General features: G+C 37.1%; 1 protein-coding gene across 21 annotated transcripts in view; it reads left to right on the top strand.

Annotated features, from left to right (window-relative positions):
* Positions 1 to 24172, top strand: part of PTPRD (protein tyrosine phosphatase receptor type D) — a 1977099-nt gene that overhangs the window by 1731034 nt on the left and 221893 nt on the right. The window lies entirely within an intron of this gene.

The following is a 24172-nucleotide window of genomic DNA, read 5'->3' as shown; positions in this document are numbered from 1 at the left end:
GAGGTGTCAGACACGCCAAGGCATCCGAGCACCAGGATGCTATCCAAGGCAGGTTTCTGGGGAGGAACAACCCCTGCCGGGAACTCACTGTCATCTCCAGAAATCGGGTTGTGTTCTGAACTCCATGTTCTTTTTTTTCGTTCTTTTTTTCATAAATAGCTTATGGTGATAGTAAATTCCTATTCCAAGCACAATCTTATTTTCAACTTCGTTAAGGCAGAATGACTATAATTAGGTTGGAGGATTTTCTTATTTTCTTTCTTCCATGTTCCTTCTTATTTATCTTGAGAGCCTATTCCTAAGAAATTAGAAGACGGTTCAGAAAGTAACTGCAATTTATACTTGATCGTTTATTTTTTTCTATCCCCAGGATTCATGAAAACTCTTTCATCTACAGTAGTTTACTGCTTTAAATGTACAAGATGTGGGCATTCGTTGTCTGTCAGTTAAAAGTTGTGCTTGTTCCAAGGGTAGAAGAGTATATATATATATATATATATTCAGCTTCTTGAAAGCAGTTGTTTGGTTGGTGGGTTGGGCGGTTCATTTAGCACAGCTGTTCCCTACCTTGTAAAGGTTTACCGATTTAAATCCCTGTCACTACAATATTTTTCTCAGTACATTCCTTTGCAGTTGGAATTCTTATTCTGGATAATGTTCTCATACACTTATGTATTACTCAGGATTAAAGGAAACATCCTAGGCCTTTCACTGGGAAATCTGGTTCGGTAGGTCCGAAAAATGGCCAGGAATTGCTTTATTAATCATCCAGGTGATTTCTAATGAGTAGGTACATTGCCTACAGTCTTCAAAACAGTGGTGATTATAATTGCTTCTGCTGGTTGATGAAGAAACTGAGGCAAAGCATTAGTAATTTTCTGTGGCTTCAGGACAGGGAGAATCTGGTTTCATGTGTTCTTTCCATTGGTTGATGTCACATGGTGTGTGTGTGTGTGTGTGTGTCTGTGTGTGTCTGTGTGCGGGCGTGCATGCTATAGGAAGACAATGAAAATAACTTTTTCCTAGGTATTTTCTCATACCTGTTTTTTCCCCCCTAGATATAATGTGCATGGAATCTAAGTTATCTAAACACTAATTGTTGTATATTGATATGTGAATATGCTTTTTGCTAAAGAATGATTATTTCTATAAAAACAGAGAACTTAAGCCCAGTGAGAAATTCATGGTAAAAATGGTTTCTTCCCTTTTCTACTGGTGCATCTTTTATATATCTTGTAGTGTTAGGAAATAGAGCTTCCAAAACACAGTTTGGTTATTGCAGTTGCCAGGAGCTTAATATGACTGATACAAAGATATGTCAGCTGGTGCAATTTCCTTCAAAACATCAAGACTACAGCTGGCCTCTTATTTTTGTCCATTTTTGAAGATGCTGTGGCTAGCCTAATTTGTAGGGGCCCACTGGATCATGCCTAATTGAGTTAATGAAGCTCTTCTGTAACCAGAACCCTCTAAAGGAAAATAAAAACACAGAATGAAATTTCAGAATGCAAATTAGCCTGGCTTTGCTGGCTTTCACTCTCCTGGGTAGAAGGCACAGTAAAAGAAAATCCTTAAATTAAGGACAATTACGCCACATAGTCAAAGATCAGGTTTACCTAAAATTGTCGCAGGGGAGCTGCTGCCTGTGTTCTGGGGGGAAGAGCCCAATCACTGGTAGTTGTTGGCACTTGACCCTGCCTCGCTGTGGAAGGCTATTACTCTCTGCTTAATTCTGGTGACTTGATTAGCTCAAGTGTCTGTCCACATCGTTGAGGGTTTAGTTTTCTTCTCATCAGTGAAAACATAGATTGAAAATTAGCTGCCTCAGTGGAGACTTATCTGTATGGATCTTTAAGTCTGGTCCCTTCCCACTAAGTCATTTGTTACTTGCGTATAACACACGTTTCAGATTTCTTGGTTCTTTGGCAGCAAAGACCACGTACAGCTTCCTAGGGCGGTTGAGGTTAAGATATTTCAGAACTAACAATGCCTTTATTTTTCTTTAGGGATATCGGAGAACTTTTCGTCTATTAAGCTTAATTTGATTTTATACCCCTCATTCAGTTTTCCATTAAGCTTTATAGGATTAGGAAACTATACGGAATTTGATAATAAAATGACTGTATTTTACTGGTTTTACTTAAATTATTTTAATTATGTATTTTCCTATTTTATAAGTTTGTTTAAAACCGTGGTTACAGCCAACATAAATCTATTCTCTTCCTGTATATGGAAATGAAGTCAGTGAAAAATAGGAAAAAAGCCTGGCATGACTCTAAAGTCTGGTTTTATTTATTTTTAATTGTTTAGAGGTGACTATTGTATCAGAATATGTGGCTGTTTCCTATGCTAACTTTTATTTTTTTGTAACTGGTCTCATAACCTGAAATAAAAATAAGGTGATACCCTGGACTCTTAATATCTTTTTAGTCTTAATGTCTTTATGGGTAAAGTGAAGGGATTGGACAAGAGCACCTCTTTGAATTTTTTGTCTAAGAGTTTGTATTTTAAAAACTCGTGTTAATATAAGGTATTGGCCCAGCTGGTTTTGCTCAGTGGTTGAGGATTGACCCAAGAACCTGGAGGTCACGGTTCAATGCACATGCCTGGGTTGTAGTATCGATCCCCAATAGGGGGCATGCAAAAGGCAGCTGATCAATGATTCTCATCCTTGGTGTTTCTATGTCTCCCTCTCCCTTCCTCTCTCTAAAAATCAATAAAAACATGTCAGCAATCAAAAGAGAGGCCAGGATATGGGACACTTTCCTATTCAACAAAGTAGTCCAGTGGTTGTTTGCAGGATGTAACCGAAAGACATTGTTTATAGATAAGGATTCCTTTTCTCATTGATATTATGCAAATATAGTTAAATGAGTCTGTGTTTGTGTATGGAAAATACATTTGCCACCGGGCACTGGTAAAAATAAACTTTACTTTCTAAAAATGAAATTAGGAAGGTATAGAAAATAACACAGTGGACAGAAATCTAATAAATCCTTCTGTAGCTTCACACTTCGGAGTTAAACAACAAAGCATTGTTGTTTATCCATTTTCTTCAATTATTTCCCTTCTCTCACCTCCCTCACCAGAGAAAAAAGTACCCTGATTTCAGTATATATTATCTCTGTAAAAGTTTGTATTCCTAAAGTATATAGGTGTAGACACCATGAAGAGTAGACAACATAGTTTTTCATGTTTATAAACTTTACATAAATTGGTATCATAATTTATTTAAGTTGTATTAATTCTTCCACTTAGTTTCCACAGTGCTAATTTTTAAAAATTACAAAAAACAAGATTAAAAGAACCCAATTATATCGAAATGTAAATATCAGATTTGTAAAAATAATTATCCATGTTGAAACCTATCTTTTGATTTTTATTGCCTTTAGGTATTTCATTGAGTTAATAAATCATAGTTAATAATCTATTTTTAAATTAATGAGTACCTGGGTGGTATCTCATTGTTTCTAATTCCAAACAGAGCTATAATTGATATGTTCATATGTGGGGTTTTTTTCATATATAAGGGAGAAAGTTTCCAGGGACTGACCTATCAATTATGGAGTCAAATAGTAATAAATAATTAAAATCAAAAGCCCATCAATTTTACCAAATAATGCCATATTTGTCTCTGATAGTTATGTCAATTTATATTTCTACCAGTTAATAAGTAAGATTTATCTTTCTACATATCCATGCCAAAATTATAGTTTGTCAGAACTTTAAATTTGCCACTCTTATAGGTATGAAGGGATATCTCATCGTTAATTTCTTTTTCCTGGTTTCTAATGAAGCTAAACAGTCTTCATGGGCTTATTCTTAATCTGTGTTTCATCTTTTATGAATTGCCAGTAAATACCCTTTATTGTATCATCGTTCTCTTTTCTTCATATCAATTGCTACTGGAAATGCTTTTACCTTGAGCATTTATTAAATTGCATCTATTCTCTCTTAATATGTCATCAGGACACATTGGTTAAAATAGAAATGCATTTGTCCATACCCAGTGACCGTCTTGTTGCAGATTTCTGAAAAAGCTTTAGGAACTCCGTTGTACTTGCCCCAAACACTGACAAATGTGTTTGACTACCACACAGGAGTGAAGTGTAGGCATTTTGCTGCCTTGTTTTCATGCCTCTGATGATGTCACCGCGGGGTGATGAGCAAACTATTTAGCATGCCTTTAACTTCCCATCCACGCCAGCAGCAGTGTTCCCATCCTGAACACTGACCAGTTTTACTCAATATCTTACTTTCCTCTCAACAGGTAGGGCCACTCAGTGCTCCTTCCATTTAATTTTCTGGTCTTTCTTTCACCATCTGGCAGATCTTCCTTGTCTGTCACCATCCAGCTCTTTGAAATGCCTTTTTGAACCTGTTCTCACTTTCTTCTCCTTATCTCCTCAGTGCTCCACTTTGATCTGATAATACATTTAAAAAATACCTTGTATTTCCTTGAAGTCCTTTGGTCTGCAACTATATATATATATCCTCCTTTGTTCACCTAGAATGTGAGTTCTTTTATGGCAGGGACTGTGGGTCTCTTGTCCTTTTGTTGCCAAGACTTATTAAAAGGGTTGGCATGAACAGGCCATCAAAAATGTCAGGATGAATTCATGTGAATGAACAATTCTTTTTCCTCTGTTGTTGGACATATCTTGACACAGAGATTCTATGTCTGATAATGGGGTATATTTTTAGCAAAATTCCAACTTCACAATGTTATACACATTACCTTCATTAATTTAGAAAAAATATTTTATTGAGTATTATATCATAAGCATAGTGTTAACATAGACATAACATGAAACGATGTTTGTGTATTATAAAGAATAATGCATGGAAAATATAAAATGCTCATTTTTATCACATAATTTTAAAAGCTATTATGCCCATCACTCTATCTCTTTTCCTCTGGTTTCTTTGCCATGGTTTATTAATCAGAGTATTAAATGTTGAAGTAAATTTCTGCACAGTCTGTAAAATATTTGGAAATGTAAACCCTAAGATCTACACATAGAAAGTGGCATCTGTGGGACGAGAACCCGGGTCTTACAGAGTCATTCTCTTTCTAAAACCCTATTTTATGCCAGCACACAACCGAGCATCCCACCTCGGATTCTAGTTAATTTCTCTCTGTTGAACATTTTAAAACACTCCAGCAACATAGGGCTGTCTTGTTTTTTCAAAGGGCAGAAGGAAGTGGAAATATATTACATTTTGCAAAGATCTGAGTTTGCATACATTTGGTCTCGTGTTTTCTAGTGCAAGTAACATGCATGACATCTTACAATTTATAATAGCACAAAATCAGTAAACTGTAGTTCCACAAAATGTTGTTTAATTTTTTTAATAGGGTGGGTACCTTCAGAATGTCTTAAGAGCTCAGCTGCCAAGTTTTAATGTGAATAAAGTTGGAATAACATTTGAGTATTATTGGGTTGAGTAAAATCTATGAAACTGAATTTTGTCAACTAATGAGATTTTTGTAATTCTAAGTAAAACTTAATTCTAGTAAATTATTATGTTTTAAATATTTAATACACTAATATTTTAAGAGTAAATGGCATTTTATCTTAAAGAGGGGAATATTTAATTTCCTTGACATAAGAGGAAATAAAATAATTATGTCAATATCAAATCCCCACAAATGGTTTTAGGTATCCTGTTAAAAATGTTACTGACTGTGCACTTTGTATCAATTTACTAAATAATTATTTATTGAGCATCACTTGCATCAGGCAAATTCACTTTCATTTTCATATTACATAACTTACAAATAAAATAAAAAAGGAGAAAAGTGTTACTCCCCTAAAATATCTCCCTTTAGTGCAATCTGTCTTAAATCATAATCTATATGTCATCTAAACAACTGCCATGTCAGTAAAATGACTGTAATCCATTTACATAGCATGACATGGTTCTTTAGAAATCATATTGGCACTCTTTGGAATACTTTCTACAATTAAGCTCCAATTTATGGAAGTTTTTATTGTTTCCCTATTTCCTTTTTTTTCCTCCCCTCTTTTTTCTTCCCTTTTTTCTCCCTTTGCCCCCATTCCCTTCCTACCTTCCTTTCCTCTTCCCTAAACATTGTGCAACTTCCAAGAAGCGTGTTGTATTGGGCATGCAGAGATGAAAATAAACCATCTCTGTCCTAAAACACCATCCAGATATTTATTAATCAAGTTTAATAAAATGATAAATTGAGGATCAGCAACAGACAGACTATAAAATAGTGGGAGCATGAGATAATGCTGAGAAGGCTTGATTTTTGAAGGGCTGACACCATGCAATTTGAAAATAATTCCTGTACTTTTCCTCAAAAATATTTAGCAAAGTCATATTATCATACATGGTCAGTATTGAGTAATTACCACCTGGCAGGACACTGAAGATGGCACTTGGGATGGAGACTAGAGCACAAAGTGTGACACTCAGTCCTGATTTCAAACACTTATAAAATCCCAAGGTTAATTACTACCAGAATTTCAGCTCCTTTGTGCATATTCAGAGGGAAGGAAAGAAGATGAAAACCATCCAGGCCATTGCAATTAGGTGTAGAGGTTGATGGGGAAACACATAATCTCAACAGGACACGGGTTCTCCAGCAGCAGCATGCTTCAGAATCACCTAGAAGGCTTGTTTAAACATAGATTGCTGGGTTTCATCTTGGTAGTGTCTGATTCAGTAGGTCTGGGAATTTGCATTTCTAGTAAGTTCCCAATGATAGTGAGGCTGTGCTCTGGGACTGTTTTTTTGTTTTGTTTTGTTTTGTTTTTAACAACTATTGAAGCTGAGTGTAAGTAGAAAGACAAAGGTGTATCAAAAGCACTTCCAGAATAGAAACAGCAGGTCCTCAATCCATTTGAAAAGTTAGGGGAAGCTTTTCAAAAGAAGTAACACTTGAGCTAAGACTTAGAAGATCCCTCAAATTTTTCCCACGCAGATAAAAGTTGTAGGTAATCCAGGCAGAGAGGGCATTGCTGATGCAATTTGGTTGACTCACGGAACTCTAATGTAGCTCGTGTTCAGGGGTGCCAGTCAGTGTTGAGGAAAGAGGGAAAAGTGGAAGCTGGAGCGGTTGGGGTAGCCTACGAAGGAAGATTTGAATCAGGAGAACCCTACTAAAATATTTGCTGTCTGAAAGTTGGCTTGGACTACAGTGAAGAGGAGAACGGATTAGTTGAATTCAGCATGGAAGTTAAATAGACAATCAATGATGAGGGTTTGGACTATTTTAGTGGCATTGAGGTTGAAGGGAAGAGAGAAATGGAGAGACTCAAAAGGTAACATCAACAGCAATAGGATGTGGCCATTGATGAAGAAAAGTCACAGGAGGCACTTTCTGGATTGGTTTCTGGATTGTATGTTGAGATGGGTCCTCCAGAAAATAGGATATATTTGTGGAGATTTAGTGGTGGGAAGTAATTTATTTTGTATTTCACTTTATGGATTATGCAATAGAGATGTGTAGGAAAGAGATAGGGACGTAAATATAGGAATTATTTTGTTGCTATGCCTTTTCCTAGATTAGGGATGGGAACATCGGGCCTGTGAAACCATTTGGTCTGGCCCTGCCAAGGCTTTGGGGTGAGTTAATTCAATGTTTGACCAGATACAACAGGCTAATGTTTAAGTTGATAATTTTGTATGGGCCGAGAATGATGTTATAACTATCCAAATGGCCCTTGGCAGAAAAAAAAAAGGTACCCCCCCCCCCCCGCAGAGAGATGTAGATACACTTAAAAGTGTATACTTCCATCTATCTAAACTCAAAAACCAAAGCACACATGACCCTAGTTTAACTATTATGATCTCAGTCTATGTGTTTATTTTGACTCTACTATATGACTCAGGAAATAACCAAATGCTGAAATTTTAGAGAACATTGGAAAAGACACACGTTATAATATAATAGGTAATCATTAAAAATTCAATCCATGGCCATAAAGCAATCATCATTTCCCCTACAAATATCTATGAGTTCCTGTTGGAAGCTTGCCTGAAATGCAGAATTGCCATTTCAGTAAGTTGGAAATGGCACTCTTAACGAAACTTAATATGGTGTTGTTTATAGTTATTACAGGTATTGACATTATTTTTTACAAACACGATAGAATCAGGAATTGCTGCTGGTACTGCATGCCAACAGTTGGTTGCAGAGTGTGCACATTAATATTTAAGAGGAAAGAGAAAAGCCTGCAATAATCTCCCAACATTTCAGGATTTGGTGTTAGAAGGATAGATAAATAATTTGTGCAAATATTATCTTCCTCCAAGCCACACACATACTAAACACCATCCATTACACCATTTGAAGATTTAAAAGCTGTTAGGGAAATCTCATTTGCAAATGTAAACGAGCCCCAGTCATTTCTCTGCAGCACCTTTTCTGTTTGACAGAGCTGAGCCCAGAGCTGGGCCCTGGGAGGAACCACCGCTGTCCGGGCTGTGCACTGGGTTGGCACACAGTTGTAGCCAATACAATTCAGTTAAAGCATTTACAGCTTAGAGCCTCTGCATTTATTGCATCCATTTTCCACTTGTATTTGCAACTTAAACTCATTTTGAAAAAACTGAACAGGTTCTTTTTTCTTTCTGAATGACTCCTGAGCATAAGGTATACTTACCTGTTTTATTTTCATGGGGATTTTGTGGACTTGAACACTTCATTGTTGGGGGGGGGTGGGGGGAGAGAGAGAGAGAGAGAGAGAGAGAGAGAGAGAGAGAGAGAGAGAGAGAGAGAAGCTCTTCTACAGCCACATTTTTAAAGAGACATCTGAGCAGATTGACTTAATTTGGTAAAGGCAGTTACGGGGGATGCTTTTAGCCTGTCATTTATTTTGAAGAATTAAGAGAGAATAACAGAGGAAAACCATTCATCGGTATATATATATATATATATATATATATATATATATATATATATATGAATGTGCATGTTGGCTACTCCATTTAGAACTATGTACTGAATTTGCTATACTCTTAGAATCGAATAACTGCTTTTTGTATGAAAACTTGAGGTAAGGTGTTGAGGAATGAGGAGAAAGTTTGGGGGCATTGCAAAACTTGAGTGTGTTTATTCTGAGAAATAAATGAACTAAATCCAATCAGGCCCTGCTTAAAGTACTGTATACAAATGTATGATCATCTTTCCTTCTTCCCCACCCCACTTCCCCCTCTCTCTCACACACATGCAATCTGAGTTACCTTCAGGAAATATCTAGCTCACTTGGTAAATGAAACATAGGGTATAAGCACCATCATTAAAAATGTCGTTGTATTATAATTATAGTCAGATCTACCTCGTCTCAATCTGAATCACAGAACCTGTATTCTCAAAGCACAAGGTCATTTCTGTAGACCCTCGGATAAAGTATTACCTGGGCACATCACTTTAATAAAATAGATGCTCAGATTATCCTCGTGACATTATTGCTAAGATTGGATTCATTGGCTCTTTGCTTGTCTTAATTGAATACTGATTTTCTAATTTACAAACTTACTTCCTCTCGAGGGCATTCACATTCTTCTTTTTTAAGTTTATTTTTAAATCTATGACTACTTATGGAAATCAGCATATGACTGAAGTTTTGAGTGAGTCATTCATATGAGATTGGCAATTAGTTGAGCAATTAATTGAGTTTTAATAGCTCTGGGGGAGGAAGGGAAGTCTGGCTAAGATGAGTATTCACTTCAGGGAGTGGAGAAAAATGGAAAGTACCCAAAGGAAACTGCCTTGAGCACTAAAGGTAACAACAAAATATCTGTGGAGTTTAAGAAAAATATTCTCTTCCAATAATAATGTAGCCTTCCTTCAGCTATGTAAAAACCTAGTATATTGAACATTTCCTAGGTACATTCAAAAAGCTGAGATTATACTGCTTTCATGGTCATTTTACTATTTTATACCATTTTGTATTATTTTTAACTCCTTATACAATAATGTAGAGGTGTTTTTAGGGCTGCCTAGTTATTATCATCATTAATTAAAATGTCCAGATAAATGTACTGGAGTGGAGAGGACAACATTGTAACAGCTATAAAAGTAAAACATGTCCAAATTGAAATCTTTAAAGTGATTTTATTTTGGAAATGTGTTTTTTGTTGTATTTTTTTTTTTTTTTGAAAAGTGGTCCTCTTGATTGACAATGCCAATAGGGTATTCATTATTACAGCTTACTATCAATTATTCATACATGTATTTTGATGATAATGATTTTGGCAGTTTAGCCAGCAACTACCATCTTCTTTCATTCTTCTCTTGAGATGGATTGAGACAGGTTTCCAGCAGGAAGATGAAAAGAGGAATGGTATAGCATGCCCCTGGTCACGTCGGTAGTTACTACTACCCTGTTTCCCCAAAAATAAGACAGAGTCTTATATTAATTTTTTCTCCCAAAGTTGTGCTAGGTCTTATTTTCAGAGGATGTCTTATCTTTCCATGCGCTAGGTCTTATTTTCGGAGGATGTCTTATTTTCGGGGAAACACGGTAGGTGTGCACAGGAATTGAGAAGGAATATGAAACAGTAATATAATCTGATAGAAATGTGTTTGTACTGAGGAGGATGAGAAATTTTGGAGCCTGCTACTTCTGCCAGCTATCTGCAAAGATAAGGACGAATGGTCAGTATTACCATCTAAATGAAAATGAATATCTATTTTTAGAAAAATTATTTTCTGCCAATTTCAGGCATACACGAACTCTAAAATCATTCTGCTAGAATTGAAATATAACCAAAATGTAAATAATTACTTTCATTCATATTTTAATCATATCAGTGAAGAGCAGTAACAAACTGTTCTGCGTAGGTGAAAAAGGCAGAATTGATAGCAATGTTATTATAAAGCCTCCTATTAATGCCGCTTTCTTAAGTGGTACAAATTATGCACTACTTTTTTATTGGTGAGGTAATTTTTTATCGCTTCCATGTGAAAGATGGAGGAAATGGAACAAAAGCAATTTTCAGGAAGGTTGGAGAAAGATGGTTCCATATATTTCGAAGTGAGAAAAAAATACACTTAGTCTGGCATTTAGCCATTTTTTATAGCATCTGGCTGATGGCCAGGGACCAAGAGGGAATAAACTTTGAGGAGCTCCTGTATCTCTGTAAGCTGTGATTCAGAGTCTCCCCAACCTCCTCCAACAACTGAGCTTCCTCTTCCGTGGGCGGACCTGGTATTTCTAGATTATTCTTATCTTCTCTGTCATTGAACGTCTTGCCTAAGTAGATTAGATATATAACAATAAATAAATGTGCATATCTTCAGTAGCATCCATAGTTATCTGTTATCTTAAGTTGCATAAAGATGGAAAATAATTTCATACACAACTCTAGAATTTTTGGAGCATGTTAACCTGATAATAAAAAACCCAAGGGTATTAACAGCAGCAGCAGCAGCAGCAGCAAAACAAATAAAAAAAAAAAAACAGGACAGGCTACATAATTTTGAGTCTGTTCAAAATGACAACATGGAGCCCTTGTTCAGAATTTCTTTTAAAAATTAAAGGTGGAAACAGTGGAGCCTTAAACCTTGCAGGGAGCCCTGTGTGACCGCCTGCACAGGTTGTGCACAGCTGAGGCAAACCCCGAATAAACAAACAAATACAAAAGTGTATTCTCACTAATGATAAAATATGCAAATTATTGTTCCATTTCTATCCATTTGCAAAATAATTTTAAAATTAAGTTAGCATTGAATTACATTTTAATATTTAATTTTCACATTAAGTTATCAGCATGGTAAAATGTCACCTGCCTGCTGCCATCCATTCATGCATGCCTGCGGCCTTAGAAGTAGCGACACATAGCAAGAGGCTTAAAATACTCATATCCTTCGAGCGGGTATTTCTAGCCCCAGGAATTTAAATTACAGACATAACTCAAAAGATGCCAAAAGATTCCTGAACAACAGTACTTAGTGTAAGATTGTTATAACAGCAACAAATTCCAATCTAACTGTACTCAACTAGAATAATAAATTATGATCTACCAATAACTGCTAATATTAATACATTTTATAAAATTTACTTTAAATGATGTTGAGGTTTGGGATTGCTTATGGTACATATAAAAATAGCATCATGAAACCAATGTGGATATTATTCTGGTAAAAATGTGGAAATTATATGCAAAAGATGAAAACTGGTGTTAAATGGTGGATATGTGCCTGCATTGTCCTTTAAATATTTTTCTCAGGACAGGGAGTGACACTTCAATTCAAGTAGGGGCTTCCCTAGCCTTCCTACTGGATTTTTATCTTGCCTGTTTTCTAATGCCTCCAATGAGGATGATTTGTGTACCTCTCTGAGCTGTTAGTTATGCTCTCGTCCTATCCCCCTTGCAGAGTTTTTTGTTATGTCTAATTTTAATTTCTTCTATTTTTAGCTTTAGACCATTTAAAATATTTTCATAGATCTTAATAAATTCCTCATAATTGCTTTTTCCCTAAAAGAGGAGTTTGCCTGTAGTCATTCTGTATATGTAAGTGTCCTGTGTGTTTAGGGTATACAGTCTCATCTCTTCAGTGCTATTAAAATGCAGAGATCTCTACCCTCAGATGATAAACCTAGGACTCTTTATGTTAAGAGAATATCATAGCAGGTTTGGGGGGAGGGTTTAGTTTTGCTTTTTATTAGGTAGAAGAGACCTTAGAGATTCTCCCCTGACAAATAAAGAAACTGAAGCAAAACGTTTTATTTGTCAGAGCCACACCTACTCCGTGGCTAATTCCACCCAGTGTTACTGACATCCAGAATATGCCTATCTTGTTGACTGAAAGAGCTCATTCAGTATTATCTGTAGCTCTTTATAAATTATGTAGGAAAAGCATTTTGCATTGTGATGTCAAACTTAACTGGATTTGGGGTTTGATTTCTGTATAACTGAACACAATATTTTTATCAAACTTAGTTCTTTCCTAATTTTATTCCTCCCTGTATGGTGTAATCAACCTGAAAGAGATAGAACCAAGATCTACCCCCAGAAATGTTCCTCTCTGGATGCTGTGGATGAGTGCTGGCTGTATGTGGATAGAATCTTATCAGCGCATGCTCTCAGAGATAATGGGCATTTTCCTTAGGATCCAAAGCAGTTTCCTTACAGTTTCACGGAGTCCTATGCTTTCCTATGGGAACAAATTACAACCATTACTATGAGTTCCCCTTAAAACAAAACAAACAAAATGGGAGAAAAAAAGGCCTTACACTAGTTATCAAATACAGTTTCCTAACTCTATAACTGAGATTTTAGGCTAAATTACAATATGACTTTGCTTAACTGTTATTTATCCACCTAATAGGTAACACTCCTCAGCAAGATATGTAAAGAAAACAAGCAACTATTGGTTTTGAGTTGATTAACTCTTCAAGGGGCTTGTTTTCATGTGTGTGTGTGTGTGTGTGTGTGTGTGTGTGTGTGTGTACAGATTCTATAAGCTAAGTCCTCATGCTTGAGATTATTATAAAGTCCTACAGACCAGATATTAGAATTCCCTGTATTTTTTTCTTAAGTTCTGCTTCATTTGCTGACATTTAGATGTCTGAAGTTGAATATTCCAGAAAGTGGAGTGTAGCTGCTTACTATAAAGCTTTAAAAATTTTTTTAATTGAATTTGAGGTGATAATGGTTCTCAGTGGAAACCAGCTAACCCTTCCTCTTCCCTGGGACCTCAAACTCTTGGGTTTCCCTCGGGCAGAGTTGCAGAGGGAGAGGGAGAGAGAGCATTAGCAGGAAAGCCTTCCAAGAGAAGTGTACTGAGGACAAGAAAGCATAACTTGTTCAACTTCAGTGATAAACACCAAATGGGCTTACTGCTCGGGGTACACGGTGATGGATGGGCTGTGCCGCGGAGACCCGTGGGCAGGAGCACTTTCTGCATACCTGTGGGCGAGGCGGCCGCCGGGGGCTTTTATGCGGGAGCTCTGTGCTTTTATGTGCCAGCCTGCGGACACGGTTCCGCTTCTGCAGTACTTCAGGAGTGTTTAAGGATAATGGGCTTTGTGCCTGCCTGGCCTGGACCCGGTAGAGCTCACTCAGCCCATTCAGCTTGAACTCCATTTTATCTAGCTCTTTATCCATTAATTTCCTTCCGACCTTGGGCATAAAATATATGTGCTTTTGATGCCGGGGCGCTTTGTGCAGACAGAGAGGCATAGCGTAACCTATCCATCACCATTATGAATGATGCAGCTTAAAACAAACACAGGTCAGAGACAGATATTTTAAGAGCGGATTTGTATCGATTCCATCACAACATTGAGCTAAAAGGAAAGGAACTGGGAGACTGTAAATGATGAAGCCAAGCTTTGACAAATAGCCGCAGTCACAAGAGTTGACTTAAGAATGTGCCTCACGGGCAGTCGTTGGTAGGAAAACAAAATTTGTTATTGTTATTAAAATCCACCGCCCCTCAACGTATTTATTATCATTGTTTGCACAGCAGGTTGAGCATGAGTGTTTTCGCTTTGTCAGTGTCTCTGGCGGGCCCCTGAAAGCTTTTTTGTTACGAGAAAGCCCAGAGCTTATTAGATCCCTTAATCTTTATTAAGTTGTTGCTTTTGAAATATGTAAACTACCCTTGAACCGCAGGAGGTGGGTATTTGTTTTGCAATTCGGTTTGGAACACATCTGTTCGAGGTTTTTGAAAGTGTTTGTGTTATGGCAAACAGCGTGTTATGGAAGCCTGATAAATTATGACTAGTGTGTTTATCATCACCGTGACCGGTAATAATCTCCATCAGCATATAAAGGGTCCCACTAGTTAGTAGTCATATATGTTAGTGTGTTACATGGTCCTAACCCACTTTCTCAGTTGTTGAGGTTCCAGTGGACTGGATGTCTGCTGCTGGAATAGTGGTCCTGGCTCTACAAGAGACCCCACGACTGAGGATAATGCTTATTCATGTTACTATGGTTGCACTTCGTAGAAGATTTAATTCCCCCCCCATCCCCAGCAATTCAGTGTATTTCATACTCAAATGTTATGTTGAAATGACAGCAGAGAGCTAGAGAATAGATGCCGAAAAGAAAAGGAAAACACACTGGGTATCATGTGTCTTTTTGAAACCTCTGAAAGGACAGAGAGAAAATAAACTGTTTTTCCTGAGTGGTGGAATAGTCGTTAATGTAAGTTTATTTTCTTGACACTGAAACATGGCCTGATGAAATATTTTGTAATTGAACAGAATGAACCGTTGTTGCTTTGAAATTGACAATATCTTTTAATAGTGTTCTCCTGATGGTATCACCTCCTCCTGTCAGAATTACGGTGACAAATCATGCGTCCCAGACATTGTTTCATTTGTATATTTAATGTGACGTAAAGCTCGCAGCCACATATTTATTCAGTTGGCGTTTTTAATGCAAAGCCGAATCTCAGTCTCTTTAGGAGCCTGATCCACTGGTCTCAGTGGTCGCATTGTCTGGATCCCACGCTGTCTCTCCCTCTGAATTATTGGGTTGTGAACAAAGGTTCTCAGAAGTAAGTTACTTTTTTCCAGGTTTCTTTTCATTTTTTTTCCAGTGAAGCTAAGTCATGAAAACTGGAAAACACTGGATTGGAGGCCAATACATTTCTGGGATTGATCTCCCATTGGCCCCAGAGGAGACATTCTCTGCTTTCAGTTTTCTTACCAAAAAAACAGCAGGATTGAACCAAATCACTGCTCCTCCATCTCTTCCTTCCTCTTCTCTTTTTCCTGTCCCTCTCCATCTTCCGCTTGCACATGAAATATTACCTGGGATTTCTGAGAATGGAGCACCAATGTCTGAAAGGGCCTAGCACACAGCATTTGCAATGTAACAACTGCTTAAAAAATGATAGCCGCTCTTCCTTCTTTCATTTTTATTTCTTCCCCTCCTGTCTCAGTATTTCCCAATCAGGACTCCCCACTTGAGGTGCCATTATGTGCAAAGAAAGTGCCATTATGTGTGATGCAAGTGCACTAATGAATTGTTTGCAAAACCTCTCCTGAATTTGTACAGATTCTGGCTTAGGGGGAAGAAAATACTATATACAGATTAACTTATTAAAGTTAAATTTCTTATAATTATTAATTGGACAACACCCTTATGGGCCCAAAAGATAATAATCTGAAATCATTTTCTTTAATACTGATTAATTAAATTTTGCTCATAGACTTAAATTATATCCATAGGGCTCAATGTTGATAAAAAACAAATTTATTTTAGTAGGTTTTCTTACATCTTATTCCTATTAAAATTAAGGTAAATTTGAAAGGTAATTAATTAGATCTTTAGTGTTATCAATATCACTTCTTATCATTAAGCACACAAAGTTACTTGTATGGTGATAGTAGTACATCTATTTTTTTGAATACCTACTAATGAAAAACAAAAAAAGCAAAACCAACCCAAATGCACTATCAAGTAAAATCCCTCTCATAACTAAAATTTCATCTTTTGAATTTTTTAAAAGAAAAATGACTGAGAGTCGAAAATATTTGCTTATTTTTTTAAAAAAAAATTTACACTAGTAACAGTAATAAAATTTAAGTATAGTAGGCTTCATTTCAATGTGAGATGCAGGTGTATAAGTCAAAGTTAGAGAATGTCATGAAGGTGAGCTGTTTGTAACTGTGGTGAAGTGAAAATGTGATGACAGTCTAGACAACATTGTGGTCAAAGCTTCGTAGTCCCCTACTTAAGATATTGAGAGGCTGGCAGAAGAATGACCTGTTCCCACACAGGCTGAAATTCGGATCCAGGAAGGGGTTCCAGATCCCTGGGTGGGGACATGTGAGCCTTCTGTTCCTTTCCTTCCTTTCCCTGCTGGAAACGTGTGACGCATGTGACTCCTGGAGGCCTTCTGCCTCGCAGAGTGGCTTCGGTGACCACTGGGGGAGGAGCCCTTTCAGAAGTAACGGTGAAGACTCAGGGACGCTAGTTTAGTACAAAGCTACTTGGTGGGCCCAAGTATGCAAGTGATGGCTTAGGAATCTGTCAGGGGTAGGACATAAAGAAACAGCAAGACAGGAAGGTGGAAAAAAGGTTACTGTCGTGATCTGAAATCGTGTGTGAATGTGGAACACTCTGGGTTTGTATGTAATAGACGGCTGTAAATGTGCAGTGTATAGCCACGTGTCCAAAATTTGACTTTTTGCATTTGGTTTCTAAAAAAAATATTACAAAGTCACTAAAATGCATTACTACGCTATTTTTTATAGTCTGTATGTTTACTAACCATTCAATTAGAGATGATAATTCGCTCCTATAGGAAGTCTGTGGGTTTTTCTTTTCATTTTCATCTTAATTGTATGAACTATATTGACCTATAGTTGTTTTTTTATCATTGTGTCTGTATTTTGATTTCACTGTTTTTGCTTATTTTTATAAAATAATAACGGCAAGATGTAACAAAAGATACAATGATTGCTCCATAGAGTGTTCTGCAAAGAAGAGCCGGTCTGTGGGCAGCATTACAGTTTCCCAGTCTGGGACTCTGGATAAACGGAAATGTTCAGATAGTCTGTTTTGTCAATTTTATCTTGAATTTATAATTCAAGTAAAACAATTACAGTGTTTCCAGTTAGTAGCATTTGGTACTTTGATGTTTTTTTTTTCTCTTTTTGTTTTATAAACTAATGACTTCCTGATGTAAAAAATAAGCAAACTTTCCTTGATAAAGAAGATGTGTAAGATCTTTTTAGGGAATTCTTTTAAGTCAGTGGTCAGCAAACTCATTAGTCAACAGAGCCAAATATCAACAGTACAACGATTGAAATTTCTTTTCAGAGCCAAATTTTTTAAACTTCTTCTAACGCCATTTCTTCAAAATAAACTCACCCAGGCTGTTGTATTTTGTGGAAGAGCCGCACTCAAGGGTCCAAAGAGCCACATGTGGCTTGCGAGCCACAGTTTGCCGACCACGGTTTTAAGCATTGAGAGCTTTAAAGTCTCTCTTAAGGTTATTGTGTGACTGCTCAGCTTTGATATATCAAAAAGAGTGAAGCAGCCCAATTGTAAGGCGTGATTCTTCTTAATTTTTGTGCTTTGAAAATTTAGTTACCACTAGATGAAGGGGACTGTAAACTCACCAATGATAGTGGAGCGGGGGGAGGTTTGATAACTGGAAGGCTCATTCCCTTTCTCTCCCCAGTTTCTATAGAAAGTTATCTCAGATATTCCTTAAAGAGAAAAAGAGCTTTTGAAAGGGGAGATTAGTTAAAATCTTGTCTTTGCCTGTCTATAGCAGAGGAGAACAGAATTTTCATCTTACCCTTAATTTCTACAGGCTCACAATTCTAAACAGCTTGGAGGGTAGCTGACAGGGCCCTAGAATTTGGGGAGCAGGGGGCTTTTTTCTGCAAAATATTGGTCTTGATGCCTGTAAGGTCACTGCCATCGCTCTTCCTGAGGCAAGGTTTGAGGCTTGAAGAGATAGCAACTCCAGAACGGAGGGATCACAAGCCATGTGAGGGAATACTTGAAGATGAGTTTCCCTGAAATGGATTAAACAAACTCTCCAGATTGAAGAGAGGTGTTTTTGGCCTTAGAGAGGAGAACTCTGGAAGCAGAGAGGGAAGTTTCTAGTGGGACGTGTAAAATGTTGCAAATCATCATTTTGTCTAGGGCCAAATAGGTTTCTGAATTTAAGCTTGGGAACCATTTTCTGTGAAATAGAGATGGTGTCAGTGATAGTACTGCTGCACCGGAAGTATTGGCTTGTTGCGAATAGCATTCAGAAGTCAACAGGAGGCCACTGTTTCCATCCTGTTTTCATTAGGCAGCACATGGAATTTAAAAGACACGCATTTGCAGGAGCCCCTTAAAATATTAACATTTCCTCTGAATTCTAGGGAAAATACAGCCTGGTCCATGCCTCTAAAGAAAATACTTGGGGGAAACTCAGGTTTCTATTGGAAGTTTTTATTTGGCTTTTGATGCGAGGGTCATTGGAATTAGTGGTTATAACCAGGTTAGAATAGTCTAGGAACCCAATCGCAGTCTAGAAAAATAAATAAAAAATTTTACACGTACCTGAAATGCGGAGCCCTGACCTTTCTCTCCCTCTGCTCATGCTGAGAATCAGTCTGATGTGTTCTCCTATTTGTGTTTCACCAAAGGTTAAGAATCAGCTCTTCCAAGCCACTTAAATCCCAATCTGTTTATCCCAGTTAACAGTTTCACCTGGCAGTTTCATTAATTTTATCATAGGTGATCTTGGAGTGATAGGAATGAAAGTTTAGAAAGAGCCCTAGCCAATTTAGTTCAGTGGATAGAGCGTCGGCCTACAGACTGAAGGAAGGGTCCCAGGTTCAATTCTGGTCAGGGCACATGCTCAGGTTGTGAGCTCAATCCCCAGTAGGGTGCATGCAGGAAGCAGCTGATCCATGATTCTCTCTCATCATTGATGTTTCTCTCTCTCCTTCTCCCTTCCTCTCTGAAATCAATAAAAAATATATTAAAAAAACAAAAAACAGCAGCTACACACACACACACACACACACACAGAGAGAGAGAGAGAGAGAGAGAGAGAGAGAGAGAGAGAGAGAGAGAGAGAGAGATGAAGGCCAAGCCTCTCCTGTGGATAATGTTCAGGATGCTGCCCCATTGCCTTGCAGCCGCTGTTAGCAGGAAGGGAAAAAGGCATCTTCCCTCTTACTCAGGAAATCCCTGGTCCCAGTGTAATGCCGTTGAGATTTTCAGACCCAAGTACTAACTCCCCCTGAGGTTGATAAATGGCATTAACTATGCTGTGGCCCCTCAACAATGTACAGAGCACCTGCATGGGAAAGGTTTTGCTGATAAAACAAAAGCCTGTTGGATTTTAAAATTATTAATGATTCAGTTGCAGTATTTTGAAAATAACATGTTCCTGTTTTAATTTCAAAGCCTTGCCTATAACCTTCAGCTGCTCAGACATCTAAGGTGAATTCATTAAAAAAGGTTGCCAATGGGTTTTAAGTTTCCATGAAACAAAGGTCTCATCTCTAAATATCTACTCACAGCGATGACTGCTTTAGAAATAATCAATTTAATCATTCGTTTGTTCATTTATTCATTCCTTCATTTAAAAATGCCGTAGTGTACTAGAAAGTATACTGTGTTTAGAATCCAAAGACTTATGCCTAGATCCTGATTCCATGAGTAAATGTTTGTAACTTATCTTGTTGATTAGAGGGGAGTTGCATTAAAAAAAAATACGGTTTTTCTTGTATTATTGAACATTGCAGCACCTCTCCTTTGTAAGATGATTTTTGTAAAAATCATTTAGCAAAATAAAAAATTCTAATGTAGCATTAAAAAAGAACACATGAAATGTTATAAATATCTCAATTTATAACTATGTTAAATATGTAGCAAACAAAAAAATCTACATTTTCTTCCAGACTGAATGTGGTATGGTTCATTTGTTGATCAGGCATTTTGAATGCATACTATATACCAAAAATACTGAATTGGGAACTTTTGACCTCAGAGAGCTCACATAGTCTAATACAGGAGATATCACGTTAATGCAAACAATTTTATTTATTCATAAGATATTGAGCAGCCACTATGATAGTGAGGCCTAGTAAAGCATGAGAAATACCATGATGATGGTATTTCATAATATACTGAGTGCCGTTCCTGTCCTGAAGGGACCCAGTTCGGCGGGAGACACTGTTTTCCCAGATAACAGCAGCATCTGGAGGGAAGATGCGCTCCTGGTGTTATGGAAGCAAGTGGGTGGGCCATTAACTCAGCTGGTACTAGTAATCTTTCTTTCTTTCTTTCTTTTTTTTTTTTTTTTAAGTGACTCCCTAGCTGGATCTGTAAAGAATATGTGTAAGAAGGGAGGGAACAGTGTTGTGAGCTAGTGATGATATTCAAGGCAGAAGGAATAGAATGAATGAAGAGTGAGAGCAGCGTAGGCAGAAGAAAAATCATCAGGAATTCATGATGAAACACATCTGCTTTTGCTTCCTGGGTTTTTTTTGTGTTTTTTTTTTTTTTTTTTTTTTTTTTTCTGGCAGTAGGCTTTCTCTTTTTTTTTACTCCATGTGAAAACAGTTTTGAAAAACTACTCATAAAATATTGGATCACTTGGAAAAGGGACAAGTTGCAGCTATGGTAAACCGAAGATACTTCTTGGAGAAGGTAGTATTTGAAAGAGGTGGTTATGTAGAGTGTACATGAAGGGAGACATGGAAACACACCTTGAGAAAGAACATTCCAGGTGATGAGAAGACTCAGGCAGGAAGGGTGCTTTTATCCGAAGTAGCACCAGAAGGGGGATGATGGGAACCATCTACCCAAGGAAGTGCTGAGGCTGAGACTGTACAACCTTAACATGCGGCCATCAGAGTCCCTTGTTTGGAATTTCCAACCGGAAGTGACTGGAACTGTGTTTCATAATCACTTTCCCTCTTAAAATGTATAATTTCTAGGCAATTCACACTGCATGCAATCCCACCCTCACCCCCTTTTACTTGTCCATAGTGCTGTGCTTCTTGCAAAGAAGCCAAGGATGAATTGACAGCCCCTGCCTGCAGGGGGCTTCCCTCAGATAGGCTCACTGGGGGTCTGCTCCGATCTGTTCCTAAGACCTAGTCTTGCTCAGACGTGGAAATGTGGCTACATTGAGCTCGCATTAGGGGAAACCTATGTCCTTCATTGCGTGGTATTTTTAGTGAGGATACATGAAAACAATAGGGTTTGATTTTCAGCTTTTGATAGTCAAACAGCAAGCTAAGGAATGGGACTCCCAAAGCAAAGCCCCCAGTCTTAAGTTTAGGAACAGGATTGAAGCAAACAAGGGGGAGGGGGCATGGGCCCGGGGCTCTGCTTAGCTATTCCTTCAGATTCTGAAATAGCGGTTCTTTGGCTGGCTTCCTTCTTGAAGTAGAAATATACCTAAACTCTAGAGCAAGCAACTCGCCCGTTCCATACGTTTGCAACCGTAGTTTTATAAACTGCCGCTGCCAAAGGGAGGGCATTACTCTATAAAATGAAACCTACTGTATTTACCTTTTACATTCAGTGTTTTTCTTTTCAGAGGAGGTTTTCCAGCTTGTATTTTTTTATATGCAGCTTTGCTGTGGATGCTGGTATAGGAAGCTTCACATATATGATCTATGATAGAATCCTTCGAAACCAGTCTGGGGGTTCCTGAAGTCTCATAAAGCTTGTCTTGTTTTTTTTCTCTGTAAACAAACAACACTTGAACTGAGATTTTCTATTTAGTATACATGTTTGGGCAAAAGTAGGTTTACAGTTGTCCGTATGGAAAGTAATGCAACAATAAAAAAGAATACAATAAACTTCTACTCACAATTATAAATCTACTTTTGCCCCATACTATCCTATGGTTTTAAAGAGGTATACTTATGCTATTAATTCTAGAAGTGATAAAAATTACATGATTAGCCTGCCTGAATTCTTTATAACATGTATCTCAAAAATTGCGAAGATTAATTAGCCAAAGCTGAAATATTTTAGGATGGGTTTAGCAATTATAAATTAGGTTGAATGGAAGAAATTAAATATTCTGTTTTTTCTCTTCCTTTTTATGACTAAACAATTTAATATACTCTTATTTATGGAAATTTTGTTAAGTAGGCATGGTATCCCCAGCATATTAAAAAAACAAAACAGAAAACTTTGTATTTCTTATATGGTGGCAATATAGACTTTAAATATAAAGTGTCAAGAAGAGAAAAATGGGAGAGAAAAGTGCTTCCTGGAACACTACCCATGCTTAGGAAGTACATTTTAATTTCAAGTCTAATGCAATATGCTGTGCTTAATATTTGATGAGAAAATGAATCTCATTCTTTTTATAGGTAGTGAATTAATAGCTTATTACTTAAGCAACCGCATGGGGTTCTACCACAAAAACAGTGGTATAGGAAATTGCTACTCTACGGAATAATTACATTACAGTAGCAGTTGGATGATCACAGAAAGGCCTGCAACCTCAGGATCCATGTTCATGTGTCTGTCTGGAAGTGCAAGCTCTCAGGTGCCCCAGCCCCAACCTTCCTCCTACTCCTCCACGTTCATATGACCACTATTTCTTGTGTTGCAAGGCAGTTTGGGTAGGCTGACAACACAACTGGTAGGGAGCAGCTCTCACTGCCACATTCTGATCTCCCCCCTTTTATGTTGATGTTTTCATTCTGTCTTTTAAACTAGCTTCTGAATTACCTTTTGAAACATTTTTAAAGACTTCTTCAGGTTATTTTCCCAATAAGCAAACATTCAAAAAGCAACCACATCTCAACACTCATTTGGTAGAGACTTGATGTGTCAAGAACAATGTGACATGATTTGACTGTGAATATTAACATTGAAAGAGGAAGCTGTTGAAACATTTAGTTTTTACGTGTGTGTGTGTGTGTGTGTGTGTGTGTGTACACACGATATATATAGTGCATACCTTTATTGTGTTATAATGATAAATGATAAGTTACAAATATTTACTAGTAAAACTGACCATTTGATAAGTGGCATGTATACACCTGTGAAACCTTTACCACTTTCTACCCTCAATTGTGCCCCTCCCCCAATCTGAGCCCCAACACTCCCCAGGCAAACATTGATCTTTCTGTTGGTATTGATAAGTTTTTATTTTCCAGAATTTTATATAAATGAGGTATTTAATATATACAGCTTTTTGCCTGGCTAACACTAAATCTTATTAGTTTAGGATTCATTTATGTTGTGTATTTCAATTGTGATTTCTTTTTATTGCTGAATATTAGCCACATTATATGAATATATTAGTGTGATCATGCATGAAACTGTCTTTTAACAAATGGTTCTAGAAAAGGTGATTATCCATATGCAAAAGAAAAAGAACTTGACTCATACCTAATATCAGATATAAGAAGTAACTTACAGACACCAATGCATAAAAGCATAAAAAATTTCATGAGAAATTCTTTATGATTTAGATATAAAATATTTCTTAGCTACAACCCCAAAAGTACAATTCTCAAAAGAATACATTAGTAACATGAATATCATCAACATTAAAAACATTTAAAAGACATATTAAGAGAATAAAAAAAATCAAGCCACAAACTTAGGAGAAAGTTTAAAAACTTATTTAAAATTTAAAACTTACAGAAAAAAAAGTACAAGAAATAATAATATCAACAATCATTTCAATAATAAATTTATTTTAAAATATTTAGAGTATGGAGTTAGCTTAAAG

Source organism: Pipistrellus hanaki (assembly GCF_964339955.1).
Source record: "Pipistrellus hanaki genome assembly, chromosome: 11".
Taxonomy (NCBI): Eukaryota; Metazoa; Chordata; class Mammalia; order Chiroptera; family Vespertilionidae; genus Pipistrellus; species Pipistrellus hanaki.
This window is presented reverse-complemented; position numbering and strand designations above follow the sequence as displayed.